Here is a 25,922-nt window from a genome sequence, read left to right on the forward strand (position 1 = left end):
GTTTCACAATTTCTAGAGTCACAGGACCTGATTTAGAACTCAGTGGAATGGTTACTCCGTCATTATGGTTGTAGGAAAGTACCCTCTATTTGTCATGGTTACCTGTTAACCAGGAACCCAGTGACTGTGCTCTATCCCTCTAAATTTGGTTGCTTGGGACTTCACACACCTCACATTTATCATGTCGGTGACCCCCAAAAAGTCCACAGTTTATGGTACCCAGGTACCCACGGCATTGGGGCACCAGGGGTTCCCTATGGCATGCAGCATGTATTTTGACACCCTCGCGAGCCCATCTAAAATGTGTCTACAGGCCTGCCATTGCAGCCTGCATGAAAGCGAGCTTGCAACCCTTTCAATTCAGGTCACTGCACCAGTTCACTGTAAGTCACCCCTATGGTAGGCCCTCCTAGCCCAGAGGGCAGGGTGCATGTACCTGTGTGTGAGGGTACCCCTGCATGAACAGAGGTGTCCCTATGAACTCCAGCTCCATTTTCCTGGACTTCGTAAGTGCGGGGTAACCATTTTGCAAGTGTACTGGACATAGGTCACTACCTACGGCCAGCTACATAATGGTAACTCCGAACCTAGGCATGTTTGGTATCAAACAAGTCAGAATCATACCCCAATACTGTTGCCAGTATTGGTTGTATGAGTCCATGCACTCTGGGGTCTCCATAGAGGACCCCCAGCATTGCTCCTACCAGCTTTCTGGGGTTTTCTGGGAAGCCTGTGCTGCTGTTAACCCTCAGAAGGGGTTCTGCCCTCCTGCTGCCCAAAGCTCCTCCAGGTGGCCACTTGATTCTGCCATCTTGAATCCAAAATTGGCATAGGCCTCTGGGAGCATCTGGGTGACCAGGACCAGGCAGATGGCATCACAGTCCCCTCCTGATAGGTGGTCACCCTGCTAGGTGACCAATCCCCCTTCCTGGCCTATTTAGGATCTCCCTCTTGGGTGGGTCCTCAGAATCAATGTACAAGATTTAAGCAGGATTCCCATGCATTGTTTACTTCACCTTCTGGGCACTGTAAATGCAAGTGGACTCTCCAGAAACCAACAATCTGCACCTACAGCGAAGACTCTGTTTGCAACAGTGTTTCCACAGCTCCTTCCAGCATCTGCAACATTTCCCCAGCTATGCATCCTCCGAGGGCAACAAGTTTTCAGTATGCATGAGAAGCAAGAAGGAATCTCCCTTGGAGTGAAGGAGTCACTCCCCTGCATCCGCAGGCACCAACTGCAACACTGGGCAGCTGTGTGGATCTCCTCTCCTCCAGAGCTGCATGGATCCTGTGGTGGTCTGGATCCTGTGGTGGTCTGGAGTGGTCCGCTTAGTCCTCTCTACCAGCTGATCAACTTGGGAGACGGTAAGCCCTTGCATCAGCACGCAGGACAGTACCTCTGTGCACCACGTCTCTTGCAGCTAACAAGGCTTGTTGGCATTTCCTTCAAGGGATTTTCAGGCTCTGTGTAGCCTCAGTTCCCAGCACTCTTCCCTGTGACGCACAGCCCTCTGTGTACTTCTCCAGCGACGTGGGACTCTTTTCTATGTGTGCTGCCTGGGCCTTACTGCGACTCCTGTGCTTGCTGCCTGTGGGTCACCTGTGGGGACTGCCTCCTCTTCCTGCAACTCTCTTCTGAGGGTCACATGGGACTCCCCTCCATGAGTTGAGTCCTCCTGGACCTTGTTGGTCCCCGCCAGCTATGCATTTCTTCTTCCACGGCATTTGCCTTTCCCAAGGCTTGTTGGTAGTTTTTCCTCACCACTGACCAACTGCTATCCTTCTTCTGGCGTGGGACGTCGACTGCATCACTTCAGGAACTCTTCAGCTGCTCCAGTGCTGCACTGCTGACTGTCTCCGTTCACCGTTGACCTGGTCCTGCATCCACAGACAGGTTTGGTCCCCCCTAGAGCCTTCAGTACTTACTATTGATTTCACTGTTTTCTATTAGCTTTTATACTAATCACTGATTTCTAATGTGTGTATATTAGAGTGTTTAATTAACTCCAGTTGGGGTATTGCCTATGTAGTATTGCAGTATTTGTGTTACCATAATAAAAGTACCTTTATTTTTGTAACACTATGTGGTTCTTTCATGTGTGTAAGTGCTCTGTGACTACAGAGGTATTGCACAAGCTTTTCATGTCTCCTAGATAAGTCTTGCCTGCTCATCCACAGCTACCTTTAGAGAGCCCTGGCTTCCTAGACACTGACTACACCTCACTAATAGGGGCTATCTGGACCTGGTATGATGTGATAACATCATAGGTGCTCACCACACACCAGGCCAGCTTCTGCTGACATCCAAATCCCATAGAATATAATGGGATTTAGATTTTGGCAAATAGGTTATGATGGAGTAACCCCTCCGCTGAGTTCTAAACCAGGTCCCTAGTCTATTCTTGGCATCAGCCTTCCACATCTGTTCCATGTGTTACCAGAGCTTCAACTTTAATTTCTACTCAACCCTTTGGATGTCTGATAACCTCTGGAGTATGCAAAGAATATATGTGGTGCACATCCCAACTTTAATGCTCATGATAGAGCATACCCCTTTTTGCTGCACTCCTTCATTTAGCTCATCATTTAATAAGATAGTGCCCCAAATATAACCTGATTTAGGCAAGGATGACTGCAAAGACCTGTGTCATCTATCCTGGCAAAAGCACAAGGGGCAGGATCCAATGATGGATGAAGAGATGGAAACATGCAGGTTTGACTGTGAGTTGCACTCATGGGAAGAGTGAAAGTTGAAGTTCATCATCGAAGGTGACTCTCATATTGCAGGCCATACATGAAGTAAATAGGATCAACATCTCAGCCTTAGTGACTATAGGTGCAATTATCACACATTCATTAACATTAATTGTTTAACAATGCTTGTAGTAGGCTAAGACCTTGTGCTAATACTTTGAGAATTAAAATAGAAAATATGGGGCCAGATGTATCAAGATTTTGCCTTGCGAGTCTCAAATAGCGAATTTTAAGAAATCGCTATTTCAGGCACACAAAATGTGATGTATCAAAATTGGGAGTCGGAAATAGCGATTTCTTAAAATTCGCTAATGCAATTTGCGAGGTACAAATACCAAATAGCAAACAAAATTGCGATTCGGTATTTGAAAATCGCAAATTGCGAAAACGGTTACCCGGCACACCCTGATGACATCACAAGCAGGAAGTGAGTCAACCCATGATGTTTCCAGGTACCACACCCACAGGAGCAGTCAGAGAGTCAGAGACCAGCTCCAGGGATCAAGTGTGGGAGCAAGCCAGGACCTAACAGCAACATGGCCAATCCTGGGAATGGGAAGGAGAAGGAAAAGAGGAAGAGCTGAAATTCAGTGAGCAAGAATTGGAGGTGCTCACTGAGGAGGTGGTCAGGAGCCATGACCGGCTCTTTCGGAAGAACTCACTCCAGGTACCAGAGAGTGAGAAGCGGAAACTTTGGGCTGAAATCCAGAGCAAAATCTGCACAGTGGGGGTTGCACAGCGCTCGGTGGAAGAGATATGCTAGAGGTGGTATGACCTGCATTCCCGTGCCAAGGAGAGGGTGGCCAGCAGGCTAAAGGAGGCAAGGAGCACAGGAGGCGGACCATCCACCCAGACACCCTCCACCCCCATGGAAGACCTGGTGGAGTCCACACTGCTTCCAGAAGCTGTCAGTGGGGTCACTGACATTGACACTTCCGGCACACCCAGCAAAGGGAAGTCCAAAAATGACGTGTATCCCCTTATGTGCATGTACAAATGCCCCTTAGGAAATAGCAATTAGTGCAAAGCATTGTGATAAGTAGTCCATTCCACATGTTACATGTGGCACAACAATGCCTTATGGGAGTGGTAGTCCACAACCCTGAGCTGAAAATAGCACATAGGTAGTATACAGACACACTGAAGAACAACACACACAATTCACAGTGATACGATGTAAGTGTACATTTATTACCATTGTGCAACATTTGGTTATACATTCATAAATGACATGCTGCACATTGTCGTTGCAGATGGCTCAGGCCCAGCAGCAGCAGAATGTGCCAATGTGGGGGATGCAGAAACACAGCCACTGTCCGACTCTAACACCAGTGAGTCATTGTGTATAGCACCAATCAGACGCAGGGCAAGGGTGTTACCTCTCCACGAGTTGAACCTGGACTCTGATGAAATGCCGGCTGAAGGCCACACACCACCCCCAGAAGCTAGATCCACGCCCCAGCGTCACTCAACTCCCCACAGGAGGCCTCACGATGCAGGTACACAGCACACAGATGAAGGCAAGGGCCATCAATATTTGGTGGCTTTGAAGCGTCCATGCTCAAAGTGCAGCGCTTGCAATGAAAAAACATGAGAGCAATGCACAGGCAGTTGCAGTCGCACAATGCCAACATGGGAGGACTGCACAAGCAGTTGGAGTCTCTGAATGCAAACATCTGCAAGCTGCATGAGGGACAGCAAACAGCTGCAGATAACACCAAGAAACTGACAAATGCCATTAAGGAACTCTGTACTGAGATCAGGCATGAGCGTGTGAGCCACCGCAGGCGCGAACGGCAATTCATGGGAATGTTCAATGGCTTTTGCAGATCCGTAAATCGTCTTGCTACATCAACTGCCCTGATATCACGGCGTGCTGTGGCCGCACAGGTGGAGGCAGCACATAGCAGTAGGGACGTTGCACAGGGATTGGTGCAAATAACGAACATTCTGGATGCTATGCTGACAGCACCCAGCGAACTGGGTGTTGGGGATACTGAGGAGTCATCTAGCCTCAGCAGTCTTGCAGTCCCCATGATGGATCCTAGGCGTCGCAGTGCCAGGCACACTACTGCCTGTGAGCCTGATACAAGAGGTGCCGGCGAGGCCACTGCGCACTCAAGTGGAATGCATGGTCGTCAGAAGTGACATTGAGGGCTACAGGGGACTACCTTCACATGTAGCAATACAGTAAAACTATGATGATAATAGTGTGACACTGTAAATGGCTCATGTCTGCCTATTGTGCATTGCTTTGTCCTAGTGACACATATGTTACCGGAAGTCAAGGTAATAAAGGTGCTAACTAGTGGAATACATGTCAGTGAGGTGGTGTTGTCATTACTTACATCTGAAATGGTTGTGCGTGATGTCAGCCACCCTTTGCCTGCCCTCTGCTGCACTGGTCCTGTCTGCTGGCTGGAGGAGTGGTATGGGATTATCATCCTCATCTGAGTCCATCTCCGATATTTCCACAGGTATGCCCCTGGTCATAGCTATATTGTGCAAGATTGCACATGTGGCCACTATTCTACAGGTCGTGTCCGGGTTGTACTGTAGTGCCCCTCCACCACATTGCGGGTTGCCCTGTGTGCTGAATTGCATCTCCGCTCTGCTGGCATTGCAAGATTTAGGTAGTGCATTATCATGTAGGTGCGCACTGCGTAGGCACTGTCTCCTGGAAGGAACAGAGGGTATAATGAGTAGCTGTGCCATCTGACGTCACACTGCCATCAATGCTACATTGTAAATTTGGAAAGTACCTAGTAGATATCCTTCGCCAAATTCCCCAGCTAGCAGTCTTGTGTGAATCCCGCTGTGGCGAAAGATGTACAAAATATGAGTGCTCCCTGGATACCTGGCCACCAGATCAGTTATGATGTAGGAGGCATTGCATATCACCTGTATGTTCATTGAATGTTGGTTTTTACGGTTGTGGTACACATACTCTGTGGTCGATGGTGGACAGATTGCAACATGTGTCCCATCTATGGCACCTAGGACATGGGGGAACCGTGCTATCTGGTAGAAATTGATTTTTGTCTGCTGTATTTCCTGTGGGGTGTGGGGGAATCTGATGTACTGGTGTATCCTGCTCAGCATGGCATTTAGAAATGCATTGAAAAATCTAGAGAGGGCACTTTGTGATACCCCACCAGCTGCTGCTATGACCCATTGATAGCTCCATGAGGCAAGTAGGTGCAGGGAGCATAATACCTGCACATGGGTGGGTATGCTATTGGTCCTGTGTGTTGTGCGCTGCAGTATGGGTTGGAGCTCAGCTATCAGGTCAAGTATCATGGCTGAGCTCAACCTGTACTTATCAAAAATGTCCTCCTCAGTCTGGTCAAAAAGGGTAATGCGCACTCTGAAAATGCGCTCCTGTCTCATCCTCCCTCTCCTCAAACCTGCCAAGATCCTCATTCTCCTCGCCATGACGTAGAGTGCAGCCATTGTGGAAAAGAGGCTGAGGCATTCAGGGCCTCTTTATATAGGTTGCACCTGGTTAACACCTGGTTTCAATCCGTGGTGAATTGCACGTGCAAAAGTCCATTCTGCGAATATTCGTAATTTGCGTTTCTTTGATGCATCGCATTGCGACATGGTCGACATCTGCATGTCGCAATTTGCGACAAGAAATACCGAATCTGTACTTGCGAGTCGCTATTCGAGGTCGCAATTTGCGATATGCAAATAGCGATTCGGTTTTATCTGTCGCAAATTGCGATACGCAGATTGTGGCACGCAAAACCATGTTGCTTCGCAAAAAATCGCAATTGTTTTTGGCCTGCGAATGCCTTTCATATATCGCACAACATGTTTTTGCATTCGCAAACGGCCGATTTCTCCGATTTGCACCATTTGCGAATGCAAAAACGTTTGATACATCTGGCCCATGATGTGTAGCAGGTTGACATAAGTTTATCCATATTAGCATAAGCTTGCTTTATACAAAGATGATGAATGGCATTAGGCATAATGACTTATGAAGAAAGAATAATTTATCAAAATAAAGCCTAAGGGCACACCGTACAACACTCTGGGATAGGAGCTTAAATTGAACTGTTGTGAGTGATGTGAAATAAAGGACTTGATTCAAAGGAGATGTCTGTCAGACATTTTCAGAAGAGTTTTGCAATTCACTTTGTAAAACTCCATGGAAAGACTAAAGAGGGTCAATACCAGGCCTGGTCCTCAAAAATACGAGTAAATAGATCTGCCCTAAATACTCATGAGTGTGGATTTAGTTGTGAAAAATAAAGACTGCATAACACTGAAAATAGCATAGTTTTCCACAAACATGTATAGCTGAACTACTGCAACAGTTTCGAAGTCTGAGTCACAGATAGGAGTAAAAGGTAATTGAATAGCTATCAAATTAATTTCAGTTTTCAGTTTGCAAGCCCTCTTTTGCCTTCTCTCCATGTGGCCGCCAAAGCTCTGAGAGCTACACCAGCCTATGGCAAAGGAGAGAATAGGTATCTTGGAGCAGCAGCAAGAGCCAGTGTGGCAGCTTAATGCAAGGTACTTAAAAAAATATATGTGGCTGAGTGAGAAGTTAGTGAGTGTTACTGCCCTCCTTGTAAAAAGCAAGGCCTGACACAATAGTGATAATTCACTTTGCTTTTTGAAGGCGTTCTCCAACCCCCCAGCCGCCAACAACGACACCATCCCCTCTCAAGATCAAGAGCTGTGTGACAACCTGCCCGGCTTCTTCTACAATAAAATCTCAGTCATCTACAAAAACTTTAAACCCAATCCCCCACTGACTACAGCATTAGCCTGCTCACACCCAATAACACAAACCCTGAACACCTGTTCACCCACTTAAACCCTCTCACAACTCAAGCCACAATCTCCATTCTGAACTCCACGTACTCAGGAGCGCGCACATACTCCTGTCCACACCACATCTTCAACCTTAGAGGCAAGACAACTGCAGACAAGCTCAAGAAAGTCCTGAACACCTCCATCACTGCAGCATCCATCCCTGGGGACTGGAAGCACACTGAAGTGAGACTCCTCCTGAAGAAAACATCCGCCGGTCTAGCAGAATTAAGTACTACTGGCCCATCTCCATACTTCGCTTTCCACAGAAGGTGCTTGAGAAGGCAATCAATCAGCAACTCACCAAACACCTGGAACACAACAACCTCCTGGATCCCTCTCAATCCAGATTACAAGCCAACCACAGCACCGAGACAGCCCTGATTGCAGCCACTGACAACATCAGGGTCATCCTGGACCATGGTGAAACAGCAGCCCTCATCCCCTTAGATCTGTTAGCTGCTTTCGACACTTTCTCCCAAAACTTTCTCCCATCACATCAGAATCCAGGGAAACAGTCTCAAATGAATCGCCTCATACCTCACCAGAAAAACACAGAGAATCTGTCTCCCACCGTTCACCTCCGAACCTAGGAAGAACATCTGCGGATCATCCCTTAGCCTTATCCTCTTCAACATGTAGCTGACCCCCTGGCCAATGCAATCAGATCCCACAGACTCAACATCATCCCCTATGCCAACGACACCCAGCTCATCATCTCACTGTCAGAAGACCCCTGCACCACCAGAGCAAACTTCCAGAGATGTATGATGAACGTTACAGACTGGGTGAAGGACACCTTTCTCAAGCTCTCCACAGACAAGACATAAGTCCTCATCTTAGTGAACAACATCTCACCATGCAACGACACATGGTGGCCTGCCAAACTCGCCACATCCCCTGCCCGACAGTCTACGCACGCAATCTTGGCATCATCTTAGACAGCAAGCTATCTATGAAGAAACAGGTAAACGCAGTCTTATTTTCCTGCTTCCACATCCTAAGCATGCACCATTAGATCTTCAGGTGGCCCCCACTCAACACCAGAAGGACTGTCACGCAGGTCCTTGTCCCTAGCACACTGGACTACAGGAACACACTTTGTCCCTCATTACAACATTGGCGGTAAATGCCGCTTACCGCCGTGCAGAAGACCGCCAACACACTGCTGCTGCCGCGGAATTCCGCTACAGCTATTATGACTCACAGCTAGGAATCTGCCAAAATCCAGACACCCACACAAGTCCGCCACACCAAAGGTCAGTGATAAACTGGCGTTAACAAACCCGACACCGTCACGCCAACAGAAATATGTACACACTATCACGACCCACAAATCCACGCAGCGCGGCGCTCAAAATACACACACACTTACAAAACACAACCACATTGGACAATTCTAAATACACACACCGGATACACATACACACACCACTCCCACACACACAATACAATATAAAACACACACCCACATCACCCACAAACCCTTATGACCAGAATTGCGACAGAAGGCCAGAGAGAGCCACCACCATCAACAAACTAGCATCCACAGGCACTTAACACCATCACTCACACAATATCCACGCACCTCACACAACACACACAAAGACATCCCCTCACACATCACAACACACACCACCTCACACATCACCCACACCACCCAATGGCACAGCAAAGGCCCCCCAGGTTTTCTGAGGAGGAGCTCAGGGTCATGGTGGAGGAAATCATCCGGGTAGAGCCACAGCTATTCGGATCACAAGTGCAGCACACCTCCATAGCTAGGAAGATGGAGCTATGGCGCAGAATCGTGGACAGGGTCAACGCAGTGGGACAGCATCCAAGAACACGGGATGACATCAGGAAGAGGTGGAACGACCTACGGGGGAAGGTGCGTTCCGTGGTCTCAAGACACCAGATTGCAGTTCAGAGGACTGGCGGCAGACCCCCACCTCCTCCCCCACAACTAACAACATGGGAGGAGCAGGTCTTGGCTATACTGCATCCTGAGGGCCTAGCTGGAGTAGCTGGAGAAATGGACCCTCACCCCATCACTCCAACACCTCACATATGTCCCACTATCACAAACCACCCATCCCAACACCAAGTCCTGCATGCAACAACAAAGCATGGACACCCATCACCAAAGCATTTCCAATACAGGTACCCACACAGACCCCAAAACAATTATCACACAAGGTCCTACACAAGAATGTAAGACTGGGGTACAGGGTCACCCACCCATTGCACACGATGGCACACACAGATGCAATAATCATGCCTTTATACCCCTGCAGGACCCCTACCCAACGTCACTGGACAGGAGGTTCCAGACATGTCCACTCCTCCCACAGAAGAGGCCCACAGTGATGACAGCAGCTCTGTCCAACTGGATCTAGATGACCAGCCCGGCCCATCTGGGACCTCTGGACAGTCAGTTCCCCTCCCATCTGGGACCTCGGGACAGTCGGTTCCCCTGACACAGTCACAAGCCACCACAGAGCCTCTCCCCTCAGGAATCACCAGCATAGCACCCACCCAGTGGGCCCATACCTCCTTCCCCAGGACACGTCAAGCAGCAGTGTGACCCAAGAACAGCAGGGACCTGGGGGCAGTGGCAGTGGGCACACGGTTCAGGGGATAGAGGCACAGGAAATCCGGGTAACTGGGAGGTCTGCTGTGCGACAGGGGGAGGACAGGCCCAGGGAACCCACTCTCCACGAGGCCATCTCCAACATCATGGGAGCGTACCATCATTCCCAGGAGACGACGGAAACGGTACTGGCCAAGTTTCAGGAGACCCAGCGGCTGCAGGAGGAACAGTATTTAGGGTTCAGGGTGGAACTCAAGTCCATCAACACCACCCTGGTCACCATTGTAGGGGTGCTGAAGGACCTTGTGAACACCAGGAGGGACTCTGTGGCACAACAAGGGGTCCCTGACACTAGCCTGGCCGATGAACTTCCCACCACCTCCGCCGGCGCTAGTGGACACGAGGTACCGCCACAGGACTACGACACCAGCTCCCCACCCCCTGCAGATGGAGAACCACCCCGCAAACGGTCCCTGAGATCCAGGACAAAGACAGAGAACAATGCCAAGACCCCGCTAAAAAATTAGACCACCCTGAATGTCATCCTTCTGTCCCACTTTGTCACCCTGTCCATCCTTAAACTGCCCTAGCTCCACTTCCTATGCCCCTTTGGACAATGCACCTGTGAGACAAATAACTGGACTCTGCCATGGACATTCCTCCACCATCACCCCTGACCATTTTACAACCCCCTCCAGTATTTTGCACTTAAATAAACACCATAAATCACAAAACAATCTGGAGGCAGTCTGTGCTTTCACAAATGTGTATTTGCAATAGCTGAGGAAATTAGCAATGTCCATTGTATTGTCAACATAGCTATGTCACACAGCTCTAGTCCATGTGGTAACATAGCATAGGTCACACAGTGGGACCCACATCTGTGAAATGGAAAGGCAAAGTGACAGGTCAGGGTCCATACACTGGGTGAAAGTGACAGACATATGATAGGTCTAACAATTTTATCAGATGTAGGAGGCAGTGATGTCTTCTTACCTGTGTGTCACTGGAAGTATTGCTGGATCACGTTGTTTCTGTTGTCGATATCCTCTTCTGCCTCCTCTTCTTCACTGTCCACAGGCTCCACAGCTGCCACAAGACCTCCTTCTTGACCATCCTCCTGCAGAAAGGCACCTGTCGTCACAAAGCCAAGTTGTGCAGCATACAGCAGGCACGATGATCTGGCACACTTTTTTGGTGAGTAGTGCAGAGAACCACCTGTCATACGGAGGCACCGGAACCTGGCCTTCAGGATGCCGAAGGTCCATTCTATCACTCTCCTAGTTCGCCCATGTGCCTCGTTGTAGCGTTCCTCTGCCCTTGTCCTGGGATTTCTCACTGGGGTCAGTAGCCATGACAGGTTTGGGTAACCAGAGTCACCTGCAAATGTTGAGGGACAACTGTTAGACACACACCAACCATTAGGGACAACCCCAGAACCAGACAACTATTCACAGGGTAAAGGGTCCTTGTCCTCACCTATTAGCCACACACGGTGCCTCTGGACTAGCCCCATCACATAAGGGATGCTGCTATTCCTCAGAATGTAAGCCTCATGCACTGAGCCAGGAATCTTGGCATTCACATGGGAGATGTACTGGTCGGCCAAACATACCATCTGCACATTCATTGAATGGTAGCTCTTCCGGTTTCTGTACACCTGTTCATTCCTGTGGGGGGGACCAAGGCCACATGTGTCCCATCAATGGCACCTATGATGTTGGGGATATGTCCCAGGGCATATAAGTCACCTTTCACTGTAGGCCAATCCTCAACCTGAGGGAACACGATGTAGCTGTGCATGTGTTTCAGCAGGGCAGACAACACTCTGGACAACATGTTTGAGAACATAGGCTGGGACATCCCTGATGCTATGTCCACTGTTGTTTGAAAATACCCACTTGTCAAATGGGGTACTGACAGAATGGCGGTTAGATGACATCAGGGCTGGCTCCAACTGGGCACACAGTTCCCGGATTGTGGCACGATCAAGTCTGTAGGTGACAATTACATGTCTCTCTTACATTGTCAACAGGTCCACCAGCGGTCTGTACACCGGAGGATGCCACCATCTCCTCACCTGCCCCAGCGGATGTGCCCTATGGATGAGAACAGAGAGCACAGAGTCAGCCAACACTGAGGTAGTACAAAAACAATTTTATTGCACACATTTGTCAATCCGCTATGTGCCTGTCTTAGTGTGTATGCTAGGCCTAGATATGTGTGACACATTTAAAAGTAATGCCATGTGGCCCCCTGAAATGGCGGATGTCTGACCCGTAATGTGGGACAAGGGGATATGAGGTAACTGTGCTGACGTTGTACACCGTCACGGTAGGCGGTCGAAGACCGCGGCACAATCCTGCATTGGTTAACATTGGGCCCTATAGGTCCCAGGAGCCAATGACGATGTACGCCGGCGGTGACGGTACGCACCGCCGCGGACGTGACTGCAATTTTCTGTCTGTTCACTCACTTGATACCTGATCTTCGACAGGAGGGGACCTACACTGCAAGTGCTGCTGTGACCTCAGTCTGGAAGCAACAATGGCTCATGTGTCTGGGGAAAGGGCCCCTGCCTTCACATCGGAGGAGTTGGATAAACTAGTGGATGGGGTCCTACCCCAGTACACGTTACTCTAGGGTCCTCCAGACAAACAGGTGAGTAGACTATGAGCATGCTGTATGGGCAATGCCTGTTTGGCGTGGTGTGGATGGAAGATACACAGGGGATTGAGGCCTCCATGATCGGACGGTGAGTGTATGTGCGTCAGGGCAAGGGTGGGAACGGGGACAATGACTGTGACGGTCTGGACGGTTAAAGTTTTTTCTTTTCCCCTGTACTATTCCTGTAGGTCAGTGCCCACCAGAAGAAGGATATTTGGCGTGCCATCACCAAGGACGTCCGGAACCTGGGGGTCCACCACAGATGGAGCACCCACTGCAGTAAAAGATGGGAGGACATTCTCTGCTGGAGCAAGAAGACTGCGGAGGCCCAGCTGGGGATGGCCTCCCAACGTGGGAGGGGTGCCCGTCGCACCATGACCCCCCTGATGTTCTGGATCCTGGTGGTGGCATATCCGGAGTTGGATCGGCGCTTGAGGGCATCACAGCAGCCACAAGGGGGTGAGTACCATCAAATCCATCTGACTCTGCGCGCATTGGAGGTGTCTGGGTGGGGGAGGTGGGCAGTGGGTTCCCCTAGGCTAGGGCGAGCTTTGTAGGCAAGGACCCTTTGTGAGGCAGGCTAAGTGGAACCCCACCAGTGGTAAGAGCCATCTACACCTAGTCCGGCTCCTGTGACTTCCATGTGTGCAGCACATAGGCCATGAACCCCATGTCCCTGTGATTAATTAGGGAACTCTAAGTGCATGGCGTAGTTCAGAGGCCTGCTGTGTCTGTAGGGTCCGCCAACGGTAGGGGTATTGCATGCAGTGAACATGTCTTTCTTCTCCCCCCCCCCTTTTTGTGGTCTCCCTGTTCTTGTGTGCATTAGCATCATCAGGCAGAGGAGATGTGCCACCGGAGCAGGAGGGAGCTGCATACCACATGGCCCTGGAGGGCGAGACAACGGAGTCTGAAGTCACCAGTGGGATGGAGGGCGATGGGAGCTCCACGGCGGGGACAGGAGCAGAGACTAGCGACACCGACTCCTCCTCTGATGGGAGCTCCCTTGCGGTGGCGGTCCCCTCTGTGCCCACCGCATCTACAGGTACAGCCGCCAACCCCCCTGCCAGCACCACTCTCCCAGCAGCCCCTCAGCGTGTGTCCCGCAGCTGCTCACCCAGGAGGGTGGGCATCTCCTTCGCCCCAGGCACCTCAGGCCCTGCCCCAGTCAGCCCTGCTGCACTCAGGGAGGAGGCCATTGACCTCCTGAGATCCCTCACTGTTGGACAGTCTACCATTCTGAATGCCATCCAGGGTGTAGAGAGGCAGTTGTAACAGACAAATGCATACCTGGAGGGCATTCATTCTGGCCAGGCAGCCCAACAGAGAGCATTTCAGGCTCTGGCCAATGCACTGATGGCAGCCATTGTCCCTGTGTCCAGCCTCCTTCCTCTAACTTCCTCCACCCAGACACAATCCCCTGTACCTCAACCTATCCCAAGCACACCATCAGACCAGCATGCACACACCTCATCACAAAAGGGTGGCTCTGGCAAACATAAGCACCACACATCCCCCAGGCACTCACACAAGCATCATACCCATGCATACATACCAACATCCACTGCCTCCACTGTGTCCCCCTCCTCCACGTCTCCCTCCTCCCTCCCTGTCACGTCTCCACTCACACCTGCATGCACTACATCTTCAGCCACTACCTCCATCACCAGCATGTCCATCACCACACACTGCTCACATGGACTCACCACCCCCACTACCATTCACACATCCCCTGTGTCCTCTCCCAGTGTGTCTGTGAGCCCTCCTCCCAAAGTACACAAACGCAGTCACACACCCACCCAACAGCCATCCACCTCACGACAGCCTCCAGCCCATGCACCTTCACCCAAAGTCAGCAAACGAACACCACCTACAACCACTACCTCTTCCTCCACTCCCAAACCCCCTCCAACTACCCGTCCCAGTGTGTCTAAAAAGCTTTTCCTATCAAATGTTGACCTCTTCCCTACACCTCCCCCACCCCGCGCGTCCCCTAGGGCCCGCCTTTCCAGGTCCCAACCCAGCACCTCAGCCACCACATCACCGGGCACAGTGATGCCAGCAATAGCCGGATTTTGGAGTGCGCCAAGCAACAGGGCTGCGAGTGTCCCAAAGAGAGAGGCCAAGGACATTCCTCCGCCTCCAAAACAGAAAAAGTTGACCACATCCTGGAGGGAGAAGGCCAAAACACCTGCCACCAAGGGCTGAGCCAATACAACTGTTGGGAGTGGCTGCGCCATCATCCAAGGTGGGGAAGGGCCTAAAAATGAAAGGCAAGTCAACGTCGCCGCCAACCTGCATGACGGACAAGACCGCCACCGGCTCTGCCACATGCAGCGCCGCCACAGACACCGCCGCCAGAACCCCTGATACTGAGCCCTTCACCAGCACTGCAGACACTGTGCCCTTCAGCAGCACCACAGTCAGTGAGCCCACCACCAGCACCGCGTCTACTGACACTGCCGCCAGCCCCGCAGTCAGTGAGCCCGCCACCGGCACCACTGCTACTGACACCTCCACCAGCACCGTGGTCAGTGACCCTGCCAACAGCACCGCCACTACTGACACCGCCGCCAGCACGGCAGACAGTGAGCCAGCCACCAGCTCGGCAGTCAGTGAGCCAGCCACCTGCACCGCAGTCAGTGAGGCTGCCACCAGCACTGCCGCCACAATGACCGCCGCAAGCACTGCCGCTACTGACCCCGCCGCCAGCACTGCCAGCGGCCCGCGACATCCTGAGCCAGTGGCACTACCACAGACATGGCTGCCATCCCCAGTGGTCATTCTTACGAGGCTGGTGGTCAGTTCCAGGGGCCTGGGCAGCTTGCATGTTGCACCACCGTCAGTGGAGTGTCACATCCACTACCTCAGTACTTGGCAGGATGAAGCACTCTGAGCACAAAGCCCCCTCCAGAACCAGTGGAGAAAGACGTCCACTACCTCAGTCTTTGGCAGAATGAAGCACTCTGGGCACAAAGCCCCCTCCAGAACCAGTGGAGAGAGACATCCACTACCTCAGTCCTTGGCAGGATGAAGCACTCTGGGCACAAAGCCCCCTCCAGAACCAGTGGAGAAAGACATCCACTACCTCAGTCCTTGGCAGGATGAAGCACTCTGGGCACAAAGCCCCCTCCAGAACCAGTGGAGAAAGACATCCAATTAAGAGACTGTGGCTTTGCACTCCCCAGGATAAAGCAGTGGGCAAACCCCCCACTGGAGAGACTTGAGAGACTGTGGCTTTGCACTCCCCAGGATAAAGCAGTGGGCAAACCACCCACTGGAGAGACTTGAGAGACTGTGGCTTTGCACTCCCCAGGATAAAGCAGTGGGCAAACCACCCACTGGAGAGACTTGAGAGACTGTGGCTTTGCACTCCCCAGGATGCAGCAGTGGGCAAACCACCCACTGGAGAGACTTGAGAGACTGTGGCTTTGCACTCCCCAGGATACATCAATGGGCATGGAGCCCCCTCGTGGAGCTGGCATCGTGCACTCATCCGTCTGAGGTGCCCCCCCTTCCCTTCCCCCTGAGGTGCCTGTTTTATTTTGATCTGATGCCCCTGCAGTGTTCTCTCCGTTTTAATTGGGTATTGAGTTTGGGCCTCGCCCATGCATTTTGGGCCCAGTGGTCCACGGACTATATAGGTGCAGTACCTGGACTTGAATTCTTGGTGTACATAATTGTTTATAGTGTATATACATTTTTGACTACTGGATTATTCTTGATTACAATGGTTACAATCATTTACTTTTGTCATTGCATTCTTCCGGGGGAGGTTGGGGGGTGTAAATGTAATGTTGCAGCATGTATTTGTGTGTATGTTGTTGTGGGTGAGGGTGGGGGTGGGGATGTTGCATGTTGCGTGTGTGTGTCGCTTTCTTTTCCCTCCCCTCTTCCTTGTGTTGTAGGTGCAGTACTCACTGTGGTCGCCGCCGCCGTCGTTCGTGCTCCTGGTAGAGGAACAGGAAGACTATCGCAGAGAGGATTTGGAGTTAAGGCTCCATGGGGTCCTGGTTCCTCGTGGGGTGTGTAGAGGTGAGTTTTTTCCCTTCCAAGTCCGGTTTCCGCTGTGTTTTTGTTCGCGTTGAATCCGCCCCGGAAAAGGTGGTGGATTGGCCTGTCATAATAGTGTGGGCGGTACATTGTCTTCCGCCTGTCTGTTGGCGGGACCGCCAAGCTGTTTGTTTGTACCGCCGTGGTGGTCGGAGTGTTAAAGTGGCTGTCTATGTTGGCGGTTTCTGCCATGGTCATAATTCCATTTTTTTTTACTGCCGGCCTGTTGGCTGTTTTACTACCGCTTTACCACCGACCGCCAGGGTTGTAATGAGGGCCTTTATGTACTAATTACTGCAAGCCTCCTGATGAGACTAGAAACAATACAAAACTCTGTATCAAGACTCATTCTCGGCCTCCCCAGACAGACCCATATCACACCCCACCAAACAAGAGCTAAACCGGCTGCCGATCAAGAAGAGATGCTAGTTCAAGATGCTGGACTTCACATACAAAGCCCTGCACAATGAAAGAGCAGCATACGTCAACAAATGAATGACTTTCCACCAGCCAACCAGACAACTATGATCTGCCACCTCTTCCCTGCTGACACAACAGTGGAGGATGCGCTTTCTCACATCTGGGGGCCAGAGCTTGGACCAACCTTCCCCGGCACCTCAGGACCATGTTATCACTTCTGCAATTCAAGAAAGGACTGGCTGTTAGAATGAGCAGATCACCATAAAGCAGTTAGCAACTTCAGCGCCTTAGGGCATCCATTGAGTGACGTCAATTCCCACCCTTGTAAAATGCTGGTCCTGGCACAATAGTAGTGATTTGTTTATTTACCTTTTCATTCATGTTCGTTAAACAGAGAACAACAATAAGGAGCCAGTCGGAAGTGCATATTACAGGTCCACATGTGTGTAAACTTAACAGCCATGCAATAACAACATACCTGTGATGGTATATGGTAACACAGAAGACACTGAGTCCATCTTAGGCTTCCTATTGAAATAAGGATGAATAATTACAAACAGATACGGATTACACATAGTTGTGCAATAAATGGCATTTAGATAATAGCTATTTTGTAGTAGTGTGATTAGAGGTGTCCAGATATATTTGGGCCTTATGTGAGCTGGCAGGAGTACAGTAGAAGGTGTCTCTCAGCCCGTATCAATACAGTATACGTGGGTATAGTACAATCTCTGTAGATCTTTGAAATTAATTAGTCTGAGTTTTGCAGTGACATAGATCTGCTTAGTGGCAGAGCACCACTATGAAGTAGCTCATCCATAATTTCTGCACCTCTTTCAGTTTTCCAGGTAGTATGATATGTTATGTTATGTGTATTTGTAGCACATTATCACCCACAAGGGCATGCTCGTGAGGGGCAGGTGTGTGCACCTAGCTCTGCATATGGGAGGTTGGCTGATAGAACATGCCATTGGGTTGTTGGTTGAATGGGATGTTAATCCTGTTGAAGCAACTACGTCAATCCCTGCCAAGGTTAACCAATAAAGTCCCTAAATTACCCGTGGTAAACCCTTTGGTAGCTTGGCACAGAATCTGTCAGATTTCACTTAGAGGCAATGTGTAAAGTATTTATGCAGCACACAAACAGTAATAAAGCACAAGAAAAATCCCACACCAATTTAGTGCAGGGCAGAATACATTTTAATAAAGTAATAATAATTACTTAATAAATTATTTGACACCAAAACAAAACAAATCTAATCAGTAGAACTGAAATTATGAATTTTTAGAGTGTAAGATAAAAACTATTGCCGAAAAGATCAAAGTACCAACTGTGAACATCTAGTCAAGTGACACTGGGTCAAAGTTGAAAAATATGGCCCACCGCAATGGAGCATGAGTCAGACACAAGAAGCGGATTCAGCCCAGTTGGCATTTACCTTCAGACCTGGAAAAATTGTCAACAAAATATTCTAAGGATGTAGGAATCAGCGGGCCAGGATAGAGACGGTGTCCAAGGAGGAGATGCGACTGTTGGGGAGGAGCTGGATAAAGTTGCAGTGAAGATTTCCATAATCAGACTTGGGGCCACATGTACAAAGATCCGGTTTTGTGACTAGCAAACTGAGAGTCTTAGCGCCTCACAATTTGCAGGTCTCAAAACCGGATGTACAGTGATGTACTTTACACTGTTGACGATTCCCAATGGGTTCGCAAATGACCTACCTCATGAATATTCATGAGGTAGGTCGCAATTTGCGACCCCACTGGGAATGGCCGCCCTCACAGGGATGGTGGCCTGCTGGAGACAGCAGACCACCATGTCTGTGACTGCTTTTGAAAAAATCAGTTTTTTGTTTTTGAAATGCAGCCCGTTTTCCTTAAAGGAAAACGTGATGCATTTCAAAAACAAAAATGAAAAGTTTTCTTTTCATTTTTTCAAAGCAGGCAGTGGAGGCAAATATTTTCGCTGCCATTCACAAAGGGGAAGGGGTCTCATGGGGACCCCTTCCCATTTGCGAATGGGTTAGCACCAGTTTGAAACTCGTGCTAACTGCGATTGTTTTGCGACCACATTCGCAGTCACAATACAATCATACATACCATTTGGATTCAGTATTAGGAAGGGACGCCCTTGTCACGCCCCTTCCTAATACCGAATCGCAAAACCCAAACTGCGATTCGGTAACAATTTACCAAATCGCAGTTTGGGCTTTGTACATCCCAAAATGCATTTTTCAAGTCGCAAATGGGCCGATTCTTCGAATCGGCTCCTTTGCGACTTGAAAAATGCTTCATACATCTGGCCCCTAGTATCATTTTTGCAAGCTGAAAATCTCCAGCGGGATAAGGCTGGAGGTTGTATCCAATGAGGGCTCAACAAGGTCGGATGGATATGCCTTCTGCGAAGGACAGCAGAACATGATTTTCTACGCCAGATAAGAACATACTGGGAGCTGCTGCAAAGTCAAGTCAACCAGCCATGAACCTTAGGTGGATAAACAAGCAGGTCTACTCCATTCTCCTCTTGGGTCTCAGGGCAGGCTTTAACCAAAAATGTTTGGATTTTTACTATCTGGGCATCATTAGCATCACGCTCAAAGAATCAGGACAGGGGAGGCATTACTTGGAGGGTTGGGTTTCACTTAGGCTGGTCCCAGGTTTTGGTTCATGACTGTTTGAGCATTTTCTGTTCCTGAGGCTCTGATAAGGAGGTCAGGCAACTTGTCTTTGGTGTCACTCTGTTGGTCCGGGTTTCAAGCAGTGGAGCAGGGCTCAAGGAGCCGGGCAGGCATTTGAAGGTTTAAGACAGGCTTCAGGCAGCAGAGCAGTCCACAGCAGCACGCATTCATCTGAGAATCCTTCTGCAGGTCTAGAAGGTGAGCTAAAGAGTGGGGCTGTGGGTCCTATTTTTATACCTGATGACTTCTTTGATGTAGGAGAATATTCTAGACAAACTGCTGCCATCACTGACCTTGCTCCAGCTTGGCTGCCTGAAAAATGAAGTAGTGTCAAGTCCTTGGTGTGAAGGCAGAGCATGGCCTATTAATATGCAGGTGGGGCTATGCCTAGCTCCGCCCTCCATCCTGGCAGTGATAGCCCATGCAAGCACATCTAATTCCTCCACTGTGTGGCTGTCTGGGAGGAATAAACATAGTCCAACTGCAACTACACAGATTCATGTGTCTCAGGTGCAGTCTGCAGGCACGAAATAGCTACGGCACAAAAATGTCAAATTTTTAAAAGTGCCATCTTCAAAATTGTAACTTAAATTCAAACTTTACCTTTAAAGGTGATTTTAAATTAAATTTCTTAGAAACTAAACATGAGATGTCTAACTGTTCCCAAACAAAGATTAGCACTTATTAAATCTAATAAGGCAATCCAACGTTATCCTAAGGAGATGTAAGCATCGCAGTAGTGAAGTTTGTGGGTTTTTCAATTCCAGGACATTTAGAACATAAAAATACATTTTTAATACAATGCAGCCTGTCCCATGGCATACCTTTAGGGGGACATGTGCAGGGTTTTGTTTTTCCTTGTCAAATTAGAAGTTTGGAACTGCATTCAGGCTGCAATAGCAGGTCTGGGGCATGTTTAAAGGGACTGCTTAGATGGGTGGCACAGTAAGTACTGCAGGCCCATGAGTAGCATTTAATTTACAAGCCCTGGATATAAGGTATATCACTTTACTTTTCTTGGGACTTACATGTAACTTAAATATGTTAATCAGGTGAAAGCCAATTTTAACATGTTTTAGGGAGTGAGCACAAGTACTTTTGCACTAGTTAACAGTGGTTATGTGCAGAGTATCCTAAGGCAATCAAACACAAATTGAGAAAGGAGGATGAAGGCAAAATGTTTGGGGGTGACCATGCTGAAGGGGGCCAAGTGCAACACTGGTTAATTGAAAAGGCAGGTCTTCATAATCTTTCAGAATTCTAGAAGAGAGGAGGAGGCTCTGATGTGGAGTGGGATATCATTCCACTCTTTAGAAGTAGTGTAGGAGAACCCCTGTCCTCCTGATCTAGTTCCATGCATGCATGGGATGTGAGTGAGTAAGAGTCATATGGAGCAGAGGAGTCCGGGTGGTTGGTGAAAAGAGTTTCCCGTGATAGTTCATAAAGGCGTGAAATGAATGGGTGTGAACTGGTGTTGCGTGTAGGTCTTGAAAGTAGTATCACAAAACATGCCTCATTTTTTTTATTTGAAACTTTCCTAATCATACTTTGTGAGCCAGTCCTCCCTGTGAATATGGAAGCATTAGTATGGATCAGCTAATTCAGTGCTATTTTCCCACCTCTACCAATTTGTTCAACAGCTGCTGTAGCTTGCAGAAATATATGTGGGTATGGACGATGTTGATGTTTAAAAAATATTTAAAAAGTTGTTGCAGAGTCAGCATTTTCATAATGGCGACTCTTCCTTTATTTTGAGGCTGATAAGCACCTACAATTAATGATGTCCTGTAGTAAGGGAGAAGTTTGTATCTCGATCTCTAATAAAAAGGATCTTGTCATCTGTAGATGCTGACATGATTAGATAGTATCCCGGGAGCTTCAGTACTCTGTGAACGTCTTTTTCTATGGGGGAGAGTGGGTAGCCACATCAAATGTCCCTACAAATATCTATCAGCTCACTTAACTGGCTGTGGACTCGGACATGAAAAGTGGGGCTGGTGTAACTCCCAGTTTTTAAAAAATATTGCAAATGCCGTTTTAGCCTCTAAGAAAGCAGGTGCTGCTTGAACATCAGGATCAAATTCGCGCAAACGTACCAAAAATAGGCCCTGGGGTTGATCGAAATTGGGCGCCTTGAGACAAATTCTGACTGTTAGGACAGAAGAACATGTCATTAAAATATACTACGGAGATTGGCTAAAAGTTTTGCAAATATTTTTGTCATGTTTAGAAGTGACAGCAGACAAAAAGAGAGTGCACAAGTTGGATAAATTGTCTGATTTTAATAAAGTTATGATTAGGGCCTCCTGCATAGTAAGAGAGAGGCATCATCTGTCCACTATGGTTCAAAGAGGGTCTTAATATGAGACAGTTCTCAATTAATTGTTTGTAAAAGTCAACTATGAGACCGCCTGATCCAGGTGCTTTGCCCTTTGTCATTTGTTTAATTATTAATTGTATCTTTAACGGGGCCAGCAGGAGTTCTCTGTGATGATTTTCTAGCCTTGCTATTGTTAATTTGTCAAGGTATGTGGATATTTCAGCAAATGTGGGTGCAATTTGCAAGTTGTACAGTGTTGATATAGTATTGCTTGAAGTGCGCGGCTATGAGTGAAGTGTCATAGAGTGGTTCATCTTGGAGTGAGTGTATACTTATTGTGATTCCCTCAAAGAATTCTGGACATAATGTTCCAGGAATAGTTCTCCCTAGGTGATCTACATCACTCTATCTTCTGCCAAAAGCATATTTGCCATGTATTTGCCTTCACTGTGGACAAAATGATTGAAGTTTGTGTGTCAGATAGTGTTTTAGATTTGCTTGTCTCTGTTTTGTTTGTATTTTTTAATACAGCCATCCCTTTTTCTAGTGTGTCGAAAATATGGATTATAGAGCAGAAAACTCCTGAATGTGTGGCTATGCTAACATCCCTAATGTAGACTTTAGATGATTCCCAGATTGTTTTAAATTGATTCAGAGTATTTAGGTTGAATTGGAGGTATTCCTTAATCTTATTAGCTGCTGTAATTTCAGCTCTAAAGGATGTATCTAACAGGGATTTGGATGGGAAACCCTAGGAGAAGCTAGAGGGTCAACAGTTTGGGATGTGCATTTGTTTGTTTGTTTTGCAGTTCTTTATTGGTTAATTAATGCATCACAATACAGAAGAAGGGAAAAAGACAACCTCTATGAAGAAAACATCAAAGGACATCAAAGGACAGTTACAGAGCCATTTGGCACAGCATCAGAGACCTGAATTATAGATGGATGCAAGTCATAGAGTTTCATGTGCCATTGTAACACTGAGGTCCATACATTAGGGATGCTCAAGGCTAAAGTACACATGTTAAGGACGTATTTTTCAGAAAGGACTCTAGGTTAACAGCTCGATTGCAGGTAGATAGCTGTCTTAGGGCAATGGAAGAGAATTAGAGGTGGGGCAGTACTGATGCTGAAGGAAAGGGTAGGGCATGATCAATGTCAAGGTGCTTGCATCCAGTATCGGGGGGGAAGAGTGCGAAGAAGGCAAAGGAGATGAAGGGAAAAGGGAGACCGGAGGAGGAAAGGAAGGAATGGGTGCAGGAACCACAGGGTGAAAGTAGAGGTAAGATAGTCCGGTAGGTAGTGGGGGGAGAGGAAAGGTGTGAGGGGGAAAGAGAGATACACAAGTGCAACTTTGTGTATACATATATATGGCATTAGGGGAAGAAATTAAGGTGCGGATGGGGTGCATTGGGGAAGGGGCGCTTGCGATTAACATGCATTGCCATGAAGGGAAGGGGCTCAGGCTTGAAGAAAGAGATCTGCTCTAGCTTGTAGATTATATATGATTTGTTCATGGGAGGCTGTTTGATACATTGCCATAAGCCATTTGTCGTGGGAGGGAGAAGTGGGTGAGCGCCAGTGTCAGAGGATGCATATCTTGGCTGTGGCTAGTGCTGTGTGCAGTAGACGAATTTGCAGAAGAGAGGTCTTGGACCTCCCCCTTTTTATGTTGGATCATCAGGAGTTGGAAGAGAGGGGACATGATTGAAATGGCTTCCAGCATTGTGATCTCCACTGCATCCCAATGGGGCTGGATGGATGGTCCATCACATAGGATGTGGAGCAGGTCACAATGGGGATAAGGTCAACGCCATCAGTTTGCATGAGGCAGGAGTCCCTCAGCTCTCAGTTTCAGGGGCATCCAATACCATTCATATAGGGTTTTAAAAAGACAAAAATTTATCCGGGCCTCTTGTGCACCATGGTCGAGAATCTTAATATCCCCATTGAGGAGGGAGATCGTCCTGTAGCTGACACAGAGTAAAAGGTCTTTCCCCGGCTTCGGCAGAACTGCTATGGTGGCCCTGTTAGAAATGGGGACCATGGAACCCATGCTTTCCGCTCCTCTGAAGGCCATGTACAAGGAATTGGGTGAGAATCATGACGTCCGTAGCATGAATGGTCGGGATGGCTAGTGCTGCTTCCTGCTGGCATAGTTGGGCTGCCAGGAGGTGGCCTGTCTTTCCCCCTTGCATGTAGTGTTGCCTTTTCATGTGTTGAAGGGCATATTCCACCTGGGAAGTATACAGGGCATTGAATTCCATTTTTGCCTGCTCAAGATGGCGGCGTATGGGAGGAGAAGAGGTCACAGTATAATTACAGGTGAATGTTGCTCTCGTGTCCTCAAGGTCCTTTTGTCAGGAGTGTCTTTGAGCATTGATGAGGGGAGTATCCCAGATGAGCTGGCCTCATATGGTCGCTTTTGCAGCCGCCCACAGGATCTGGGGAGGAGAGCGACCCTTTATTGTTGTCCGAGCATATCTGTTCCTTGCCCTGTGGTGGACGGTACCGCAAGGAGTTCAGGCACCATGGTTTATGGCTTGAGATGCCAAGTCCTAGGTCCAATGTCAGAAGGACATGCGAGTTGTCTGAAAGCGCAATCCCCAGAACCTGGGACTATCGGAGCAGAGCAATCGTTCGGTGTGTGGTTAAGAAATAGTCCAACCTAGACCGGCTTCCATGGACTGGAGATATGAAGGTGTATTCTCTGTCAGTCAGGTGCGAGAGATGCCAGTGGTCTACTAGGCCATGGTCTGACAATATTTCCTCCAGCAGAGCCCTGTCAGTGTTGTACATCCAACCTGCCAGTATGATCAAGTATAGCATAGTGAGCCAAATTCCAGTCCCCTCCCAGGAGTTAGTGAGAGGCTCCTACCTCTGTCAGGAGACGGTTGAGTTGGAGAAAGAAGAGGCGTTTGGAACCCGTAGGGGCATATATAAAGCCGACCCATAGTGTGTGGTCGCCAAGTCTGAGTTTTGCAAGGATGTAGCGGCCTCCCGGGTCAAACCAGGTCTTAAGGACTGAATTGTAAGGATCTATGTAGAAGTATCACGACCCCACATTTTCTAACTGAACCAGAACCCACAGATGGAGGGGGGGGCAACTGCGGTAGAGCAACCAACCTACCCATTCGCAGTGCAGTTTCTCCAATTCTAGGTGGGAGAGGTGGGTTTATTGCAGGAGGGCTCTGTCTGCTCATTTTGATTGGAGATAGGACAGTACTGTTGACATTCCATGATATGGTCCGCAAGGGGGGATTACCAGACCTGTGGTAGTCATTCCTGTGATGGAGGGATGGATCAGTGGAGGCAAGAACTTTGGATTGCAGCATGGGAGTGGAAGCAACAGGGAACAGTATAAGTGTAAGGAAGTTGGGAGGGTGTGTGGTAGAGACCCATAAGTCGCGCAAGGGAGGTATTGGACCAGAAGTAGGAAAGGAGAGAAGGAGAGAGAGGAAATGAAAGGAGAGGAAGGGAGGAATGGAGGATGAAAAAAAGATAAAAGAAAAGAAGGATTTCTCTTAGACTGGCTCTGAACCGAGAGGGACCTCTGGAGGAGCTGAGAGCTGTTGACAGTGGGTCTAAACTTGCACAGCCAGTGCTC

The sequence above is a fragment of the Pleurodeles waltl genome, chromosome 4_1 (assembly GCF_031143425.1).
Source record: "Pleurodeles waltl isolate 20211129_DDA chromosome 4_1, aPleWal1.hap1.20221129, whole genome shotgun sequence".
Lineage (NCBI taxonomy): Eukaryota > Metazoa > Chordata > Amphibia > Caudata > Salamandridae > Pleurodeles > Pleurodeles waltl.